At 44.5% G+C, this 21,076-nt stretch overlaps 1 protein-coding gene across 7 annotated transcripts in view; it reads left to right on the top strand.

Annotated features, from left to right (window-relative positions):
- Window positions 1–3,393: 3,393 nt before the first annotated feature.
- The window catches only part of BRPF3 (bromodomain and PHD finger containing 3), a 55,860-nt gene continuing 38,177 nt past the window's right edge, over window positions 3,394–21,076 (top strand). For 4 of the 7 annotated variants that reach the window (XM_084852927.1, XM_084852929.1, XM_084852932.1 and 1 more), the window contains exon 1: window positions 3,394–3,590. The gene's annotated coding sequence lies outside the window, so the exon portion shown is untranslated. The remainder of the gene's footprint in view (window positions 3,591–21,076) is intronic. The other 3 variants (XM_084852931.1, XM_084852935.1, XM_084852930.1) reach the window with 3 other exon arrangements.

Here is a 21,076-nt window from a genome sequence, read left to right on the forward strand (position 1 = left end):
GGCGGCTTTGGCAGATGATCTTAAAGCACAGGCAGGCATTTGGTATTTGGGTCCCTACCCATTAAAGACTTTAAAGGCGAGTACCAGCACCTTGAATTGGGCTCAGAAATCAACAGAAAGGCAGTGAAGGTCTTGTAAACCATAGCTGGGTAGACAGAGAACAAGTCTTGTGCCTGCACACTCCCTTCACATCTGGCTTTGAAGATCCTGTGGTTTGTCAAAACTAGTTTCCTCATGGAGGATAAGGCCATCAATGGCTACTAATCCTTATGGCTATATATTACCTTCAGTATCAGAGGCAGTATGCCTATGTACAGCAGTTGCTGGGGAACATGGGGGGGAGGGTGCTGTTGCATTCATGTCCTGCTTGTGGGTTTCCCGTGGGCAGCTGGTTGGCCATTGTGTAAACAGAATGCTAGATGGTTTCTTGGTCTGATCCAGCATGGTTCTTATGAGGTCTGAACTGGGAAAGTGATTTAGGGCACAATCCTATGCATGCCTAACAGAAAAAAGTCCTACAACTCCCAGCATTTCACAAGTTCCTCCACCATCTAGCTACACTATTTGGAAGTTCTGCCAATTTTAAATTGCTTCTACCCACTTTTGTCTTGAGGCTGTCTACTCACCCTCTCCAGCACTTCCTACAACCTACACCTCCTACAATTAAAAACACCCCCCCCCCAGTTGTTCCCTTAGCAGTAACTAGTGCTGTACTCTTCCATTATGCGGAGGTATTACATGATATGGCTAGTGTTAGTAAACTGCTAAGAAAATCCCCCATTACACCCATGGGAAAGTACTTTCATTTTGAAAGCCTTAAGGATTGTCACAAGGATCACACTTTCTCCCATGTTTTATTATAGGGATTGCAGACTACTCTTGCCTTTCTCACAGCATTGCTTCATTGGAAGCTTTCTCTATTTAGATATCAGAGGGCATTTTGATCATTTTTGAACACAGCATAGTTTGTTCTGCATGGAAGGTTATAAATACAGCATGAACTAGATAACTACCTGGATTTAAATTTGGATACAACTAAGGGTGCAATCCTGTGCAAGTTTAGACAGGAAAGAAAGCCTACAACTCCCAGCATGTCCCAGTTGGCTATGCTGGCTGGGGAATGCTGGGAACTGTAGGCCTTTTTTTCTGTTTAATCTTGCAGAGGATTGCATCCTAAAATATTTTGTATACACATGCTGGTCACCTTTAAGTTGTACTTTGAAGTGTTTGCCTTTAAAAGGGCCATGATATCCCTGTCTCACCTTCCCCCACACTTCCTCATACAGTCTAGTATTATATAATCTGAGATATTAGTATTGTTCCAACAATAATCTGTGTACATAAACCATGTATCTTTGATACTTTGCCAGAAGATGAGTGGATGAATTTTAGGAACTAATTTGAGACAATGGGACATAGCATGCCAAGCCTCTCTTTTCTATCTAAGCCTGCCAGTCGATTAGCAGTACCAAGGATTTTCGTTATCATATCTCTAAATACCCCAAACCATATATTGGCAACTCAGTCATAACATTTTTAACCATAATGAAAAGTTCTTCACCTTCTGATAACTGAATCTTTTGCACATGTCTTGCATGGTCAAAGTCTCTATTAACACCCATGATAGCTGGTATAAATAACTGTAAGAGAAATGATTTTTTTTCAGTAGAGCCTTTGAACTGCACAGAAGTACCTTTAGAAGTACTCATTTCTAGCATAACATCCGGCAAACAGCTAACCCACTGGGTTGGGGCAGGATGAATGTCAAGCACATTACCCACAGGTATTTCTGGAAAAATACCAACACAGTAAGTAAGTAGCGTGTCTAGTGTCTTTTACATTAAAGGCCAGGAACAAGAATGCATGTCTGCCATCTTAGCATAAAGAACAAAAATACCCAAGTCTTTGATTGTGCTCATACACTGTATAGCATGGAAGTGCCACCTATCAGATCACTCTATTTCATACATAAGAGAAAGGATATAACCCTTCAATCTGCTTCTCATGTAGCAAATTGTATTACTGGGTCTCCTCTCTTTTTATGCCTCTTCTGAAATACAGAGGAACACTGCATTAAACTGGTAACACAGACAACCCATGTTTTCTTCAAAATGCAGTGACACTCTTTGCAATTAGGTTATCTGAAGGATTACAAAGGATTTCATAGTTACACAGCTCATAGACAGCTGGAGTTACCACATGTGGGACAAGCTTGAGTCTGCCTACAAAACAACTACTGTTCTTAATGCTGTGCTTTAGTACCAAACGAAAAATGAGATGTTACCTGAAAAAGACATGATGTGGCATGACCTTGCTTAATTTTGATCACTCAGCTCATACTGGTCATACTTTTTGCATGTGACTACATAACCCATATTTGGTGAGTTTGTGGCAGCCTGCCATTTGTGTGACTGATTTGTTTACAGCAAGTATAACCATCTCCAAAGGGAGACAAAGCTTTCCACCACATGTGCGATATGCGAAGCCAGGCCTGTCTTTCAGCAGCTGAGATGGAAAATCTGGGTCTGGACTGTGCCACCTGCATTGAACTCTGTGTGCGTGCACGCTTGTTCCATCCTATGAGCCTTTATCTGAACTGGCAGTCAAGACACAGGTTCACCACCTCTACTGTTTGTAAGAAGGTGGCCTACATTAGCGATGCTTCACACTAGATGGCAATGACTCTCTTATCAGAATCTGTCATAACACCACATGTAGTTCACCATGTGATACCCCAAATACTTAATTCCTGGCCACAGCTACCTAAGGCATATGCCTGAAGCAAATTACACACATATTAAAGCATAACATGCGACAATCTACATATGGGATTCACACGCTCAGTAGTGACCTACTACTCACAGTAGTTACTTACATTCCTGCTCAGTAGTGACTTACTGTAGGAATCTGATCATGCAAACAAGCCCTTCAGTTGCTGCAACAGGATGATCCCAAGAACCCTATGATTTAGATAAAGCTCCCTTTTCCTTTATCCCCAGCATTCAGATTAGCCCCCAAACTGGCCCCCCAAGGGAACCAGCTCAAGAATCCCCCACCCCTAATGCAACATAACGCATCCGAGAGTATCAGCCCCAAAGGTCTGCTCGCTACACTGCAGTGCTCATTAACTTATCTCGGTGTGCCCCCCCCCCCACCGCTGCCCCCAGGCCTCAAAGATTTGAGTCCAGGGAGGAAACGCAAGGGGGGGCGGTCCCTGTCCGGGGGGGGGAGAGAAAGAGAGCGGAGCGCGGTAGCAGCCCCCTCCCTCGCAGCCTCCTTCCCTCCCCCCCTTTCCCTCTCTCCATCGTTTGGCCGGGCTGCTCTCTCTCTCTTGCCGCCGCCGCCTCCATCTTGCCTTCCCTCGCTCCCTCCCCCTACCCCGCAACAGGAGCCGGAGCCGCGGCGGAGGCGCTGAAGCGAGCGGCAGCGGGGCCGAGCGGGCTGGGAGCCGCGGGCATGAGGGGGCGGCGCTGAGGAGACACGGACTGAGCCGACATCTTGTCCCCCCCTCCCCCCTCGCCGACGGTGCAAGCCCGTCTGCCCCGCGGAAGACCCGGTGCCGCCGCAAGGAGGACAAGGAAGCGGCCCAGGCAAGTAGAACCGAGACTCCCCCCACCCCCTGTTCCTTTCCTTCCCTCCCTCAGTTGTGCCCCCAGGGTCGCGGGAAGGTGACCGGGCTGGGCGGGAAGGGGGTGGCGGGACGACAAAGGCCTAGCGCCCTCCGAGTGCGGGGCGGGGCTCCCTCCACAGCGCCTTATACCGAGGTTGAGGAGGGAGATAGTGAGTGAGAACGCGGGGGGGACAGGGAAACCGATCCCCGCCATCTTGTTCGCCCTCATAACCGGGACACCATCGGCCACGCCCCCCTTCCCCTTCACCATTGGTCTAGCCAGGGACACGTCGCTCCCGCCCGCGCGCTGGCTGCTGCTATTGAACGTGGGGGCGGACGATGGACAGTGGTGGCATCCAATGAAAGCGTGGCTACAGCTGTTTCCTTTACCTGCTGTGTAATTAATCGAGGGATTTCCCCCTCGGATGGGCTTGTAGATGTTGGCAAATTCATATTGAACCGCTCTTCCCCACCCTGCCTTCCCCTTGCTTTGGGTGGGAGCGGGGCCGCTCGCATCTGGTAGAGCAAGATTGTTGCACGCTCTGTCACGTGAAACGGGCCTGAGATCTGACACAGCCCAATCCGTTCCCCTGGGAAAAAAGGGTTCTCTTGCGAGGCCTGGTGTATTTCTGCTTCCCTGTGTATATGGCAGTCTCGATGTTTTCTCGTGCTTGTGTATTCGGACCTCCTGCGAACGGCTGCTGCTAGGATCCTGGCACAGATCAGTGCAAGCACCAGAGTTCTTAGACATAATTTATTACTGGAAGAACTACAGCCAGAACGTTACAAGTCATTGCCCAGAAAGTGACACAGAAACATACACTCCTCATATTGATGTCAACTTGGTGACAGAGAGTCCTCTCTCTGTTGAAGAGTTTTTAGCCTGTCGCCCCTACTGAGACCTTTGTGGCACAGTTCATGGTAGATCCTTCCCTCTTGAGTGGTTTCTGTTATATGAGCCTTCCGGGGTGGAGGAGGGGGGAATGAACACACACACACACACACACACACGAGTGAAGAGGATCTAGTGTGGTCTATGTTTTATTACTTGACTCCATGTGGTCCATAGAATGGGAGCAAGTAAGTTGTCACCTTAAGGCTTACTCCATGCTTCAAGTCCACTGAGGCATAACAACTACTCATGAATTAGGACCACCTTCTTCTCATGACAGGGTTTGCTCATTCTGTGGCAAGAAACTCCCTTCATTGAACGTACTTCTCCATTGCGTACATTTCTTCTGCTGCTAGAGTGGGATATAGATAAAAGAAAAAACATTCTTTTAAGTGCTGCAGGATATTCCTGTCCTAGAACTGTGGGGTTCATGTCGGATTCATTGAATACATACTACAAATCTACAGACTGGTCTAATTTGGCTGGTTAGTTCTAGTCAGTATGTGGAAGTTCAGCCCCACTCCTCACTGCTTCATGCTTTGACTCTTCTTGCTCCCTTAGGGTTGTCAGGTCACAATGCTGCTGTGACAGTAGAAGCCACAACTGGCAGAATTCCCCTGTCAGAGTCTAAGTCTAGGTGTGGCAACCCTATGCCTCCTTAGCTTTCTCCCTTGCCTGCCCACTTTCTTCCTTCTACTAGGACACAGCCCCTCCTGTATCTTAGTCATATGTTAATTTTGCCCCAGTCCTACTGTACTTTTGCCCCAGTCCTACTTTTTCCATGGCTCTGTTTCCTCAGGTCCCTGCTTTTCAGGCCACTTCCTGCTTTGTCCAATTTCCTTTAGCCACCCTGTCCTTACCAATATTCCTTTCCTAATTCTCCTTTCCTAATATTCCTTTGCCCACTAGCTTTCCTAAAACACCTTTCTCTCTCCCTTCTGATCTTAAGCACTAAGATGTTTCTTCAGAGCCCCCCTCTCTGATTAGCTCCTCCTTGCTTCAGTTCCCTGTCTCATCATCTGTTCTTTTCCTCAAGCCTCATTCTCCATCTATCCTTCCTTTAGATTCCCCTTTCTTCTTCCATTGCCTATCTTATCCTCTAGATACCTATGTTCCAGGACTTCCCCATAGTTCTCAGTCATCCTGTTTGGAGTTTTGATCCCAACCAAACTGACAACTTTGCCTTTCCTCACAGAAGGCTGAGAGCAAAATGTTTATTTCTCTGAGCAACTGAACATTCTAACCTGCTTCACACTATCAAAACAAGACACTGTGGCTTAAACAAGTGTGCTGGGTGTGATGTGCATAATAACTGCCCAGCCGCTGCTTATTATATTGTCCGAACCCGGGTGGCATGGCTTGTTGGAGGGTTAAGCAACCCTCAAATAATCCATGGGCTATTGTAGGGTTAATTGAGGATTTGTTTGACATGACAAGCCATGCTGCTTGGGTTCGGACAACATGATAAACCGTGGCTGGGTGGTGATTATGCAAATCATGCCTGGCACATGCCACAGCTCACAACAAGCCACCATGGCTTGTTTTGATCATGTGAACCAGCCCTCTGAGTCATCATACCAGTTCAGCCAGCCTCAGAAGCTTCAGTGTCAGAAGCACAAAACAGTCTAGATAATGGTGTGATAATCTGTTGTATCATTATACTGGTTAAAGCTCACTGATCAACATATGGCACAGAGCTGAATCATAGTTTTGCATGCATGGTGTGTACTTTGTTTTTAATTCAAGACATACATGATAGAAATATGATTTAAAGGCATGTGTAAGGAGTGGGATCAAGGGTGTTATAAACATAAAACACAGTTTGGAGACAAATAGAGATGCAAAATAAATTTGACAAATTTTCAGCAGAGAGATAACCTATACTATTGTTTGGTGACAAACTAGAGCAATACCTATCTTATGTAGCCTGCTGGCAACATTAATGCTTTAACATGGTAGTAGACAAAAAGGTTTTGATAGGTGAACCAGGGATGGCTAGCTTTTGTATTCTTTGGGAAGGGGGCACTTTTCTTTAGGCAGTGGTTCAAGGGACTAGAAGTGTATCTTGCCACACAATTGATTCCTTCACTAGTAGTTAGGCACTATAGTAAGATGAGCAATCACCTAGGCTAAGTGTGTCAAATGTATGTATTAGGCATAGCTGGGGCATTATTTACAGAATCCAACTGGAATTGTATCATTAATGTGTGAAATAGCTCTGCCTCTCACAACCTTTGAAAATGATTTTCTTCTCTTTACAAGTGGAAAAACGTTTTACCACACTTTGATTAAAATTTGACAGGGTCATGAGAGGCCTGATAAAACAGTTTTATTGACCACTTTTGACTCATAGGTTACCTGTTAGTGATCCCTTCCATAAACCATTCATTAAAGGAGTATCACTTCTAAAGTTCACAAAAATGTAAAACAAATATGATTTATAAATATGTTTTTCCAGACCTCCATATTATTTGCATATTCTCAATTTTCTATTTTTCATGCAGTTGTTATTAGGATTGCACATGTTTTTACTGGCCATAATCCTGTGCCTTTAACAGCTGCCTGATATGCAGAACTTTAAGCAGGTGAAGCTTTTCCAGTCACTTTACCCCCCTGCCAGGAAAAGCTTCACCTTCTAAATTCTGCATGCCATCCTGCTATGCACTGTAGGTGCAAAGCTAGTAAACAAAAAGCTGGCAGATATGCTCTGTTACTTTAGAGACGTCTCAATTCCTTTTCCTATATTAATGTTGTAAGCTCAGAATTAGGGCTATATTCTTGGCCATCACGGGAGAGCTGGAACAGCTCAATTTTGCACTTGGTCTTTAACAGTGCAATCCTATACCTGTCTACTTGGAGGTAAGTCCCATTGAATTCAATAGTGCTTACTCTAGTTAAGTGGGTATAGAATTGCAGCCTAAGTTATACAAACATTCCCAATTCTAGACTTTGCAAAGTTGTTTATATCCTCTGCTGAACATGGAGAAGTTCCAAGGGCATCGCTGCAGGGTTTGGTTTTCTTTAGATGAAAGATAACTAAAGAACATGGCCCGCATGTCTTTGTAATATATGTTTTATTTACAAATATACAAATGGAACATAATAGATGCAAATAGACTCCTAAGGGCAAAATACTATACTCAGGGTATGCCAACTGAGAAACTATAGGACTTGCCAGAAGCCTTACTATGCTGGCATAAATTGAGATAAGCCTCCGCCAATGGAAATACACTGATGCAATTACACACTTGCATATCTGCACTGCTGGAGGTCAAATTAGGGCAAAGATGAGGGCATAACAGATTATTAGAAATACACAAAGTCCTATAATTCTGCATTTAATATCACACCTATTTTGGCCCTTTGGGCATACAAAAGGAAACTTTTATGATGGGAACCATGGAAAAAGGATACATCCTCCCCAAAGGGGCAATTAAGAAAGGCCATTCAAGGGGCAATTAACAGGTTCTTCATCACTAATTCTCCAGCTGGGATCAACAGGAAGAAACAAAAAACTGACAGAATCTGCAAGCAATAAACTTTGAATTGAAGTTGCCATGGACTGTAAGGGAGGGGCCATAGTGCAGTGGTAGAGCACCTGCTTTGTATGTGGAAGGTCCCAGGTTCAATCCCTGGCATTTCAAGGTAGGGCAGGAAAAGCTCTTGTCTGAAGCCCTGGACAGCTGCTGCCAATCAGTGTCAATAATACTGGGTTAGATGGACCAATGGTCTGCCTCGGTATAAGGCAGCTTCCTATGTTCCTATAAATGGGACATACTTGTGAATAAACATAGGAGGGTCTTGGTTATGGGCAAGGCTGTTGCTAGATAATGCCAAATTAAGTTCCTGTGTGGAACTTCTATTTCAATTCTTTTTCTAGGTAATTACAGAAAACAATGCTTCAGCATCACATAAGGGCTCTAATTTGGAGACAACACTGAACAGAACTATGCTCTTGACTGCCTTTTCCTTTCCCCTGCTTCTATTCCGCCCCTTCCCTCATTTTCTCCCTTTCCACTCTCAACCTACCACCTACCCCTCCTTGCCTCTCAAGAAACTCCATTTAGAATTGGCTTTTGTAAAGGAAACTTCCCAGTTTCCCAAGAAACTTACCTTATCCTTACCCACTCACAAAGGCAAGTCTCATAATCCTTTATAGCTGCCCTCTGTATAACTTGAAATGCTTGCTTCTTCAGAGTTCCTTCCTTGTCTAAACAGGAAATTGGTTTCTTAAAAGCACCCTTTTATTTTTTTAAAAAAAGAGATAAGGAATATCTTTCTTCAGTCAGTATTTTTATGATGATAAATAAAACAGTTTGGGTAACAGCTGGACTTCTATATTTTAAAAAAATGGGTCTCAGCTATTGCTTCTTCATCCCAGAATCCTAGGTGTAATCTGATTCCTACAGCACCTAGCAGAGACTCATTCATTCAGTATGCAGTCTCCTCCACCTTGAGACTCAGTCGAAATGCAGACTTCCGACCCCCTGCTTTTTGTACCATTGAGCTTGATGAGGAGTTCTGAAGAACTCGAAAGCTTGTGTGCTATTTTGTGGCATTTTGTTTGCCCAACTGTGCTCTTTGTTGTTTTTCTAATGGACCAAGGACCTTCTAATGGACCTTTGTTTTTAATATAAAATTAGTTCTGTACAATATGAAAAGTCTAGCAAAATCAACAATCCTGATTTTAGCTTGTTATCATTTTGATCATTTTGTTAAGGATTAAAAGCATGGAATTTTCAGAAATAAATTGAAATGTTCCCACTCTGGCTGCTAAGCATTTACTTCTGTGGAGTAATGCAGCCCATATGTAAACCACAAAACTGAGCCAGGGGGACAGAACTAGTTTGCAGAGTAGCCATATAGGCTATTCTAATTCCTTTCAAGGTTCTGTGTATATGCCTCTCTGAACATTATTTTTATGTATTTAAAAGTTTTGTAGGTCATCCTTCTGTTTAACTATCAGGGTGGCATACAAGAAAATAATAAAATATCAATATAACGTACACAAAGCAGAATAACAACATAGAAGGCATTCAGCAGAGTGGATAAAACCTAATCAGCCCGTTCGCATTCTATGCTGGAGGGCCTGGGCAAATAAAAATGTCTTTGACCGGTACTGAAAAGACAACACAGTTGTTGCCAGGCGAGCCTCCCTAGGGATGGTATTCCATAAAAGGGATGCTGCAACTGAAAAGGCCGTATTTCCAGTTAACACCCAACAAACAAGTATTATAACTACATTTAGTACGTTGAGTTGGATGCAGGGCTGAACACTGAGAATTCCATTTTTTCTAATGTTCTCTTCCTTAATACATGAATTGATTCATTTTCGTTAGCATAATATTAGATAATATCCACCCCCAGTATAGAATTATGCAGTGGTTAAGAATATTTGCCTTGAACATAAGTGATAGTGTCCAGTGGTTGTGCAGTATATATTTAAGTGGAAAATTGCCCAGGAAGTCCAATACAGTCACATTTGACTTCAAAAGAGGAAACTTCTCTAAAATGAGGGAACTGATGAAACGAAAGCTAAAAGGGGGACTCAAAAGGATTAAATCCCTTCAAAATGCTTGGGGATTACTCAAAACCGCAATAATAGAAGCCCTGCTAAAATGTATACCACAGGTTGGGAAAGGTAGCACCAAGTACAAGAGGTCACCAGCATGGTTAACAAGCAGTGTCATAGAATCATAGAATAGTAGGGTTGGAAGGGGCCTACAAGGCCATCGAGTCCAGGAAAGGAAAGGTTCCTCCTGTGCAAGCACCGAGTCATCACTGACTCCTAGAGGGACATCCAACCCCCTGCTCAGTGCAGGAATAAAGAGAACTATTAGAGAAAAGTGAGAAAAGAGTGTCAAGAGAGCTATTAGTGAAAAGAGAGCTTCTTTCAGAAAATGGAAGTCTTGCCCAAGTGAGGAAAACAAAAGGAAACAAACGTGGACTATCTGCTCCTTCTTCGCTGCTGTTCTCTTTTATCTCTTTTATATTCTTTTAAACTGTTGTATATTTTATATCTTAATATTTTAATATGTGCCTGGGAGGACTATTGGACAACTCAGGGGGTGGGGGAGGTGCCACCATAACAGTGGTCACGGGCAGGGGGAGGTATGGCGTTGGGGGATTAACAGGCCAGCTGAGGAGAAGAGGGGCTAGACACCTTACAGCTGTCCCCTCTTCTGGTTCTTCCCCCAACCTGATGGTTCCTGGCAGCCTTACCAGTCTGCCCTCGGGTCTGGTGGTGCTACTGCTGAATGCCAGGTCGGCCCAAAATAAGACCTCCCTCATCCATGATTTGATTGTGGATGAGGGGGCTGACCTGGCATGTATTACTGAGACCTGGGTGGGGGAACTGGGAGGGGTTACTCTCTCCCAGCTGTGCCCTGCTGGGTACTCAGTGCAGCACCAACACCGACTTGAGGGTCGGGGAGGGGGGGTTGCCGTGGTCTATAGGAATTCAATCTCCCTCTCCAGGCTTCCTGCTCATTCGAGTGCAGATCTTGAGTGTCTGTACCTTGTGTTGGGTACCCGGGACAGATTAGGGATTCTGTTGGTATACCGCCCACCCCGCTGCCCATCGGACTCCCTGCCTGAGCTGACGGAGGTGGTCTCGGACTTGGTGTTGAGGACCCCCAGGATGATGGTCCTGGGGGATCTCAACTTCCATGCCGAGGCCGCTGTATCCGGGGCGGCTCAGGACTTCATGGCCGCCATGACAACCATGGGGCTGTCCCAACATGTCATCGGCCCAACGCATATAAAAGGACACACGCTTGATCTGGTTTTCTCGACTGGGCAGGAGGATGGTGATCTGAAAGTAGAGGAATTAACATCTGTCCCTTTGTCATGGTCAGATCACTTCCTGCTGAGGTTTAGACTTCTGGCGGCCTTTCCCCTCTGCAAGGGTGGGGGACCTATTAAAATGGTCCGCCCCCGGAGATTAATGGATTCCGATGGATTCCAGAGGGCTCTGGGGGATTTTCCTGCTGGTATGGCTGGTGCTCCTGTCGAAGCCCAGGTCACTCTGTGGAATGCAGAGATGACTCGGGCGGTTGACACGATCGCACCCAAGCGCCCTCTCCCTCTGAGCAGTGCCCGGCCAGCTCCTTGGTATACACCTGAGCTGAGGGCAATGAAGCAAGAGGGGAGACGGCTAGAACGCAGGTGGAGGAAAACTTGTGCTGAGTCTGACCGAACACAGGTAAGAGCCCACTATTGAGCCTACTCTGTGGTGGTGAGGGTGGCAAAGAGGCAGTTCTTTTCCACCAGCATTGCATCTTCTCAGTGTCGTCCGGCGGAGCTTTTCCGAGTGGTTCGCGGCCTCTTACATTCTGGGCCAGGGAGAGAGACGGTGGAACCCTCGGTAGCACGCTGTGACGAGTTTGCGCAGCACTTTGAGGATAAAGTCGCTCAGATTCGTCATGAATTGGACACCACGATTAATGCAGTTCCATTGGTAGAGGCGTTCAGAGCACCGTCTGGTCCAGTTTTATTGGATGAGTTTCAGTTACTGAGGCCTGAGGATGCGGACAAGGTGCTTGGCCAAGTCCGATCGACCACTTGTGTGCTTGACCCTTGCCCTTCATGGCTTATTAAATCAAACAAGGAGGGGTTGTCCGGCTGGGTCCAGGAGGTTGTAAATTCCTCCTTGAGAGAGGGAGTGGTGCCTGCTGCTTTAAAAGAGGCAGTAATTAGACCACTCCTGAAAAAGCCTAACCTGGACCCAGAGGATGTTAGCAATTATAGGCCAGTGGCCAACATCCCCTTCCTGGGCAAGGTGCTTGAGCGGGTGGTTGTAGGACTGCTCCAGGCACTCTTGAATGAAACGGATTATCTAGATCCATTTCAATCGGGCTTCAGGCCTGGTTTTGGAACGGAAACTGCCTTGGTCGCCCTGTGGGATGACCTCTGCCGGGAGAGGGACAGGGGGAGTGCGACCCTGTTGATTCTCCTGGACCTCTCAGTGGCTTTCGATACCATCGACCATGGTATTCTTCTGGATAGGTTGTCTGGGTTGGGAGTTGGAGGCACTGCACTACAGTGGTTCCGCTCCTACTTGGATGGCCGATTCCAGAAGGTGGTGCTGGGGGATTATTGCTCTGTGCCATGGCAATTGTGCCATGGGGTTCCACAGGGCTCTATTCTATCCCCCATGCTGTTTAACATCTACATGAAACCGCTGGGGGAGGTTATCCGGAGGTGTGGGCTGAGGTGCCATCAATATGCGGATGACACCCAGCTCTACCTCTCTTTCTCATCAAAACCAGGTGAGGCAGTGGCTGTTCTGAACTAGTGCCTGGGCACGGTAATGGACTGGATGAGTGCTAATAAACTGAAACTCAATCCAGACAAGACTGTTAGTGGGTGGTTCGTCTGCCCGGCTAGGTGATATTCAACCTGTTCTGGAGGGGGTTGCACTCCCCCTAAAGGATCAGGTTCGTAGTTTGGGGGTGCTCTTGGATCCAGAACTGTCACTTGAGGCACAGGTGAACTCAGTGGCACGGAGCACTTTTTATCAGCTTAGGCTGGTATACCAACTACGCCCTTATTTGGACAGAGATAGCCTAGCTACAGTTATCCATGCTCTGATAACTTCTCGTCTGGATTACTGCAATGCGTTATACGTGGGGCTGCCTTTGAAAACGGTCCGGAAACTTCAGCTGGTCCAAAATAGGGCAGCAAGATTGTTAACAGGGACTGGCCTGCGAGCTCATATTACGCCAGTACTTTTCCAGCTGCACTGGCTGCCAGTCCATTTCCAGGCCCGATTCAAAGTGCTGGTGTTAACATTCAAAGCCCTTAATGGCTTGGGGCCAGGTTACCTGAAGGATCGCCTCCTCCCATATGTGCCTGCCCGGACCTTAAGATCATCATCAGCGGCCCTTCTCCGTGAGCCCCTGCCAAAGGAAGTGAGGCGGGTGGCTACTAGGAGGAGGGCTTTTTCTGTTGTGGCACCCCGGCTCTGGAATGAGCTCCCTAGTGAGGTTCGCCTGGCGCCTACATTGTACTCCTTTCGGCGCCAGGTGAAGACCTTTTTATTTTCCCAGGCATTTTAGCTTTCTAAATTTTTATCTTTGCTGTTTTAAATCTGTATTTTAAACTCCTGTACTGCTGCTAGGTTTTATTGTGGTTGTATTGTTATATTGTGGTTTTAATGTTCTATATATTTTAAATTGTTTTATTGTGTGTTGTTTGGTTTTAGTTTTTGTGAACCGCCCAGAGAGCTTCGGCTATTGGGCGGTATAGAAATGAAATAAATAAATAAATAAATAAAGGAAACACAAGCTTGCACAAAGATGATGCAAGCAGACAATAAGAGATGCAAAAAAGCATTTTGAAGAGCATATCACTAACAACATCAAAGCCAACAATAAAAAATTATTTAAGTACATCAGAAGCAGAAAACCAGTTAGGGAGGCAGTTGGACCATTGGATGACAATGGAGTTAAAGGAGTACTGAAGGAGGACAAGGAGATTCCAGAGAAGTGGAATGAATTCTTTTCATCCGTCTTCGCTGCAGAAGATATAGAACAGATACCTGTGCCTGAACTGATGTTTTCAGGAAGGGAGTCTGAGGAACTGAGGCAAATAGTGGTGACAAAAGATGAAGTTCTCAAACTTATTGATAAATTGAAAGCAAATAAATCACCAGGCCCAAATGGTATCCATCCTGGAGTTCTCAAAGAACTCAAATATGAAATTGCTGATCTTCTAACCAAGATATGCAACATGTCCCTAAGATCAGCCTCTGTACCAGAGGACTGGAAGATGGCCAATGTAACACCAATTTTCAAAATTGGATCCAAGGGGATCCGGAAAATTGCAGGCCAGTTAGCTTAATGTCTGCTCCGGGTAAATTGGTTGAAGGCATTATTAAAGATAAAATAGTAAGCATATAGAAGGACAAGCCCTGCTATAAAAGAATCAATACGGCTTCCGCAAAGGTAAGTCCTGTCTCACTAACCTTTTAGAGTTCTTTGAGAGAGTCAGTAAACATGTAGACAGGGGTGATCCGGTAGACATTGTTTACTTGGACTTCCAAAAGGATTTTTGACAAAGTCCCTCACCAAAGACTCCTGAGTAAACTTGGCAGTCATGGAATAAGAGGACAGGTCCTCTTATGGATCAGTAACTGGTTAAAGAAAAGAAAGCAGAGAGTAGGAATAAAGGGTAAATTCTCCCAATGGAGGGAAGTACATAGTGGGGTCCCACTGGGATCTGTGTGAGGACCAATGCTTTTCAACCTGTTCATAAATGATCTGGAATTAGGAGTGAGCAGTGAATTGGCCAAGTTTGCAGATGACACCAAATTATTTAGGGTGGTTAAAACAAAAAGGGATTGTGAAGAGCTCCAAAAGGATCTCTCCAAACTGGGAGAATGGGCATCTAAATGGCAAATGCGGTTCAGTGTAAATAGGTGTAAAGTGATGCATGTTGGGGCAAAAAATCCCAACTTCAAGTATAGCCTGATGGGATCTGAGCTAGCGGTGACTGACCAAGAAAGAGATCTTGGGGTTGTGGTGGACAGCTCAATGAAGGTGTCAACCCAGTGTGCAGCTGCTGTAAAAAAGGCAAACTCCGTGTTAGGCATAATTATAAAAGAGATTGAAAATAAAACTGCCAACATCATACTGCCCCTATATAAATTTGTGGTGCGACCACACGTGGAATACTGTGTACAGTTCTTGTCACCACACCTAAAAAAATACATTGTAGAGCTGGAAAAGGTGCAGAAAAGGGCAACTAAAATGATCAAGGGGCTGGAGCATCTCCCCTGTGAGAGAAGGTTACAACAGCTGGGATTGTTTAGCTTGGAAAAAAGGAGGCTAAGGGGAGACATGATAGAGGTCTACAAAATTATGCATGGTGTGGAGAACATGGATAGGGAAAATTTTTTCTCCCTCTCTCAAAATATTACAGCCCGGGATCATCCTATGAAGCTGATTGGTGGGAGATTCAGGACAGATAAAAGGACATACTTCACACAGCGCATAGTTAAACTATGGAATTCACTACCACAGGAAGTAGTGATGGCCACCAGTTTGGATGGCTTTAAAAGGGGGTTAGACAAATTCCTGGGGGAAAAGGCTATCAGTGGCTACTAGTCTTGATGGCTATGTGCTTCCTCCAGTACCAGAGGCAGTGAGCCTATGTACACCAGTTGCTGGGGAACATGGATGGGAGGGTGCTGCTGTGCTCATGCCCTGCTTCTGGGTCCCTGGTCGACAGCTGGTTGGCCACTGTGAACAGAATGCTGAACTAGATGGACCCTTGGTCTGATCCAGCATGGCCCTTCTTATGTTCGTAGTACTAGCGCTAATGATGTTGGAAAACAGAATTAAACCAACACTTTTGTTGTTGTTCAGTCGTTAAGTCATGTCCGACTCTTCGTGACCCCATGGACCATAGCACGCCAGGCCTTCCTGTCCTCTGCTCTCCCCCGGAGTGTGCTCAAGCTCATATTCATTGCACTGGTGATGCTATCTAGCCATCTCATCCTCTGCTGTCCCCTTCTCCTGTTGCCTTCAATCTTTCCCAGCATCAGGGTCTTTTCCAGGGAGTTTTCTCTTTGCATTAGGTGGCCAAAATATTTGAGCTTCAGCTTCAGCATCTGTCCTTCCAATGAGCAGTCAGGGTTGATTTCCTTTAGGATGGACTGATTTGACCTCCTTGCAGTCCAGGGGACTCGTAAGAGTCTTGTCCAGCACCACAGTTCGAAGGCATCAATTCTTCGGCACTCAGCCTTCCTTATAGTCCAGCTCTCACAGCCATACGTTACTACTGGGAAAACCATAGCTTTGATTAGACGGACCTTTGTCGGCAAGGTGATGTCTCTGCTTCTTACTATGCTGTCTAGGTTTGCCATAGCTTTCCTCCCAAGGAGCAAGCGTCTTTTAATTTCATGGCTACAGTCACCGTCTGCGGTGATCTTGGAGCCCAAGAAAGTAAAATCTGTCACTGCTTCCATTTCTTCCCCTTCTATATGCCAGGAAGTGATGGGGCCAGATGCCCTGATCTTAGTTTTTTTTTGTTGAGTTTCAAACCAGCTTTTGCACTCTCCACTTTCACCCTCAACAAGAGGCTCTTTAGATCCTCTTCGCTTTCTGCCATTAGGGTGGTATCGTCTGCGTATCTGAGGTTGTTGATAATTCTACCAGCAATCTTAATTCTGACCTGTGATTCATCCAACCTGGTGTTTCTCATGATGTACTCTGCTTATAAATTAAATAAGCAGGGCGACAATATACAGCCTTGTCTTACTCCTTTCCCAATTTTGAACCAATCGGTTGTTCCACGTCTGGTTCTTACTGTTGCTTCTTGTCCCTTGTACAGGTTTCTCAGGAGACAGGTAAGGTAGTCTGGTACTCCCATCTCTTTAAGAATTTGCCACAGTTTGTTGTGCTGCACACAATCAAAGGCTTTAGCGTAGTCAATGAAGCAGAAATAGACGTTTTTCTGGAATTCTCTTGCTTTCTCCATGATGCAGCGAATGTTGGCGATTTGATCTCTAGTTCCTCTGCCTCTTCAAAACCCAGCTTGTACTTCTGGTAGTTCTCGGTTCACATGCTGCTGAAGCCTAGCTTGTAGGATTTTGAGCATCACCTTGCTGGCATGTAAAATGAGTGCAATTGTACGGTAGTTTGAACACTCTTTGGCATTGCCCTTCTTTGGAATTGGAATGTAAACTGACGTTTTCCAGTCTTGTGGTCACTGTTGAGTGTTCCACATTTGTTGGCATATTGAGTGCAGCACTTTAACAGCATCATCTTTTAGGATTTTCAATAGCTCAGCTGGAATACTGTCATCTCCGGTAGTTTTGTTGTTAGTAATGCTTCCTAAGGCCCACTTGACTTCACTCTCTAGGATGTCTGGCTCAAGTTCAGTGAGCGCACTATCATGGCTATCAGGGACATTAAGATCTTTCCTGTACAGTTCTTCTGTGTATTCTTTCCACCTCTTCTTAATCTCATCTGCTTCTGTTAGGTCCCTGCCTTCTTTGTCCTTTATCATGCCCGTCTTTGCACAAAACATTCCCTTGAGATCTCCGATTTTCTTGAAAAGATCTCTAGTCTTTCCCATTCTATTGTTTTCCTTGATTTCTTTGCATTGTTCATTTAAGAAGGCCTTCTTGTCTCTCCTTGCTATTCTCTGGAACTCTGCATTCAGTTGGATGTATCTTCCCCTTTCTCCCTTGCTTTTCACTTCCCTTCTTTCCTCAGCTACTTGCAAAGCCTCATCAGACAGCCACTTGCTTTCTTGCATTTCTTTTTCTTTGGGATGGATTGAGTTGCTGCCTCCTGAACAATGTTACGGACCTCCATCCATAGTTCCTCAGGCACTCTGTCTATCAGGTCTAATCCCGTAAATCTAGTTCTCACCTCTACTGTATATTCATAAGGGATATGATTTAGGTCATACCTGAATGGTTTAGTGGTTTTCCCTATGTTCTTCAATTTAAGCCGGAATTTTGCAAGAAGCAGCTCATGATCTGAGCCACAGTCAGCTCCAGGTCTTGTTTTGACTGACTGTATAGAGCTTCTCCATCTTTGGCTGCAAAGTACATAATCAATCTGATTTCAGTATTGACCATCTGGTGATGTCCATGTGTAGAATCGCCTCTTGTGCTGTTGGAAAAGAGTGTTTGCTATGATGAGCGTGTTCTCTTGGCAAAACTCTATTAGCCTTTGTCCTGCTTCATTTTGTACACCATGCTTCATTTTGTACAAGGCCATGCTTGCCTGTTATCCCGGTGATTTCTTGACTTCCTACTTTAGCATTCCAATCCCCTATGATGAAGAGGACATCTTTTTTTGGTGTTAGTTCTAGAAGGTGTTGTAGGTCTTCATAGAACCGATCAACCTCAGCTTCTTCGTCCTCAGTGGTTGGGGCATAGACTTGAATTACTGTGATGTTGAATGGTTTGCCTTGGATTCGTACTGAGATCATTCTATTGTTTTTGAGATTGTACCCCAGTACTGCTTTTCCCACCCTTTTGTTGACTATGAGTGCTACTCCCTTTCTTCTAAGGGATTCGTGCCCACAGTAGTAGATATAATGGTCACCTGAATTAAATTCGCCCATGCCTGTCCATTTGAGTTCGCTGACTCCCAAGATGTCGATGTTCAATCTTGCCATCTCATGTTTGACCACCTCCAGCTTACCTTGATTCATTGATCTGACATTCCAGGTTCCTAAACAATATTGTTCTTTACAGCATCGGACTTTCTTTTCACCACCAGACACATCAACAGCTGAGTGTCCTTTTGGCTTTGGCCCAGCCACTTCACTCTTTCTGGCGCTACTTGGAAATTCCCTCTGCTCTTCCCCAGTAGTATATTGGACACCTTCCGACCTGAGGGTCTCATCTTCCGGCGTCATATCTTTTAGCCTTGTGATACGTTCTATGGGGTTTTCTTGGCAAGAATAGTGGAGTGGGTTGCCATTTCCTTCTCCAGTGGACCACATTTTGTCAGAACTCTCCGCCATGACCTGTCTGTCTTGGGTGGCCCTGCACAGCATCACTTATGGCTTCACTGAGTTACAGAAGCCCCTTCGCCACAACAAGGCAGTGATCCATGAAGGGGAAACCAACACTAGCACAATGTGCTTGCTAGTGCAAATTGCTGCTGAAATTTATGCTAGCACCCTACTGTTAGCATTAGTGCTGCACCACCATCAAATACTGCCCATTAATCCCAGATTTAAATATGTGCTCAGCTATGAAAACCTCTGGGTAACCCTGAGCAACTTACTATTGCTTAGCCTAACCTACTTCACAGAGTTGTTCTGAAACTACAGTGATGCTCTGAACTCCATGAAGTAAGGGTGACATATAATTTAAAAGTTGATTGACTTATTCTGTACTCTTGAAACAGTTGTGTCTGTGCATCTACCTGAAATACTGGTAGCATGGTTTACAATACTTGTAAAATATCAGTAACCCAATCTCAAGGAGTTGTATGATGGCTGCTTGAAAATTGCTGCCAGAGGTGTGGCCATAGAAAATTTCCCATTGTTATATTTTACCACTGAAAAGTTTCTATTTTTAGAAAAACTAAAATTAATTAGTAACATGATGAATGAACACAAATAAGTCAAATTGAGCAACTGGAAAGGAGTCAAACCTAAAATCAAAGCGGTACAGCGCAATCCTATACGCACTTATCCTATGTTTGTTTACTCAGAAGTAAGTCTATATTCAATGTGGCTTACTCCCTAGTAAATGTGTTTAGGATAGCAGACATCATTCCAGTTTTTTTCAGGTGACTATCCCTAGGAAGCACATATACTTATGCACACAGTTCTTTGGGCATGCTAAAATTAGTAAGTTAACATTTTTAGTGCCAAATCTAATATAGGGAAAGAGTGTCTTATGAAGTTGTCATGGCTTAAAATATTTACACATACCAATAACAATAATTTCTAAGTAAAAGCTTTGAGTGTGTTTAACAGTGGAGGCTAGTGGTTCTGATGTCATTGTGGGGTAAATCTGCTCCAGGTTTCAGTCAGAACCAGTCACAACTCTAAAGGAGCTATCCAAGGTGCAGAAGCAGATTCATTGCATCACTGACATCTTACACCTGAGTAGACTTGTATAGTATTGTGTAGGAAGCGTATATTATTTAATTGTTTTCCTAATCAGTTCAAATACGTTTAGCTATTGTAAAAATGTCTGAAATATTGCTGTACTGTGTAAAATGAGCATGGTATATTTTTAACGTTTTGTTTATTAAACATAAGTTGAACATACTAAATCAGATCTCAGTTATTTTAGGACAGTGGAAAATTTTATGATTAATTTTTTTTTTTTCTGAAAAACCCACATCACTGATTGCTGTAAATTTTAGCTCCCTGCCTCTGGCTGGCAAATCATATGAAAGTGCTGATACCACAGGGTTAAGGACAATTACTCAAAAGTGATGCCCACCAATACATGCAGAATGCTTAATTCTGAAGTACCTGGATGACCGGTTGGCTGCTGTGTCTTTCCAGGTTCTTTTTGTATTGAACATTTTGCAGGTTTAGTCTGGCTAAAGAGTTTTATCATTCTCTTCAAAAAGAACACACAACTCTGCAGATTTTATAGACATTTTGTCACTCTGATTCTATCCATGTTTACCTGGAAGACAGTCTCACTGAGTTCAGAAGGCCTTACTTCCAAGTAAGCAGGCGCAGGGTTGCAGCATTACTATTTATGATAACAGTTTTATTGCACAGCTGATTTAACAACTGAAGACCTCATCAAGACCAAGGGGACTAGATTTCTTATAGCCATTCAGACAATTGGCTAATATATCCTGCTAAAATATTTAAAATGCTTAGAAGGCAGCATCATATTTTGGGATGCTAGAACCTTTATAGAGATGGGGGGGGACACACCAAATTTCTAGGTGTTGGCATCAGTATTTTAGTAGTTGGGCAATTAGGTTTTTGGGATTATTCTCAGTTCTAATATTTTGCAGCAGTCTTAAAACCGTTCACTGTGAAGTAGGTCTACTGACTTAAATGACATTACTCCACAACAAGTAGTTTGAGAATGGTATGTACACTTTAAGCAGATGCAAGCTGAA

The sequence above is a fragment of the Heloderma suspectum genome, chromosome 4 (assembly GCF_057233095.1).
Source record: "Heloderma suspectum isolate Gila_16-S chromosome 4, 16-S_ref, whole genome shotgun sequence".
In the NCBI taxonomy this organism is placed as follows: domain Eukaryota; kingdom Metazoa; phylum Chordata; class Lepidosauria; order Squamata; family Helodermatidae; genus Heloderma; species Heloderma suspectum.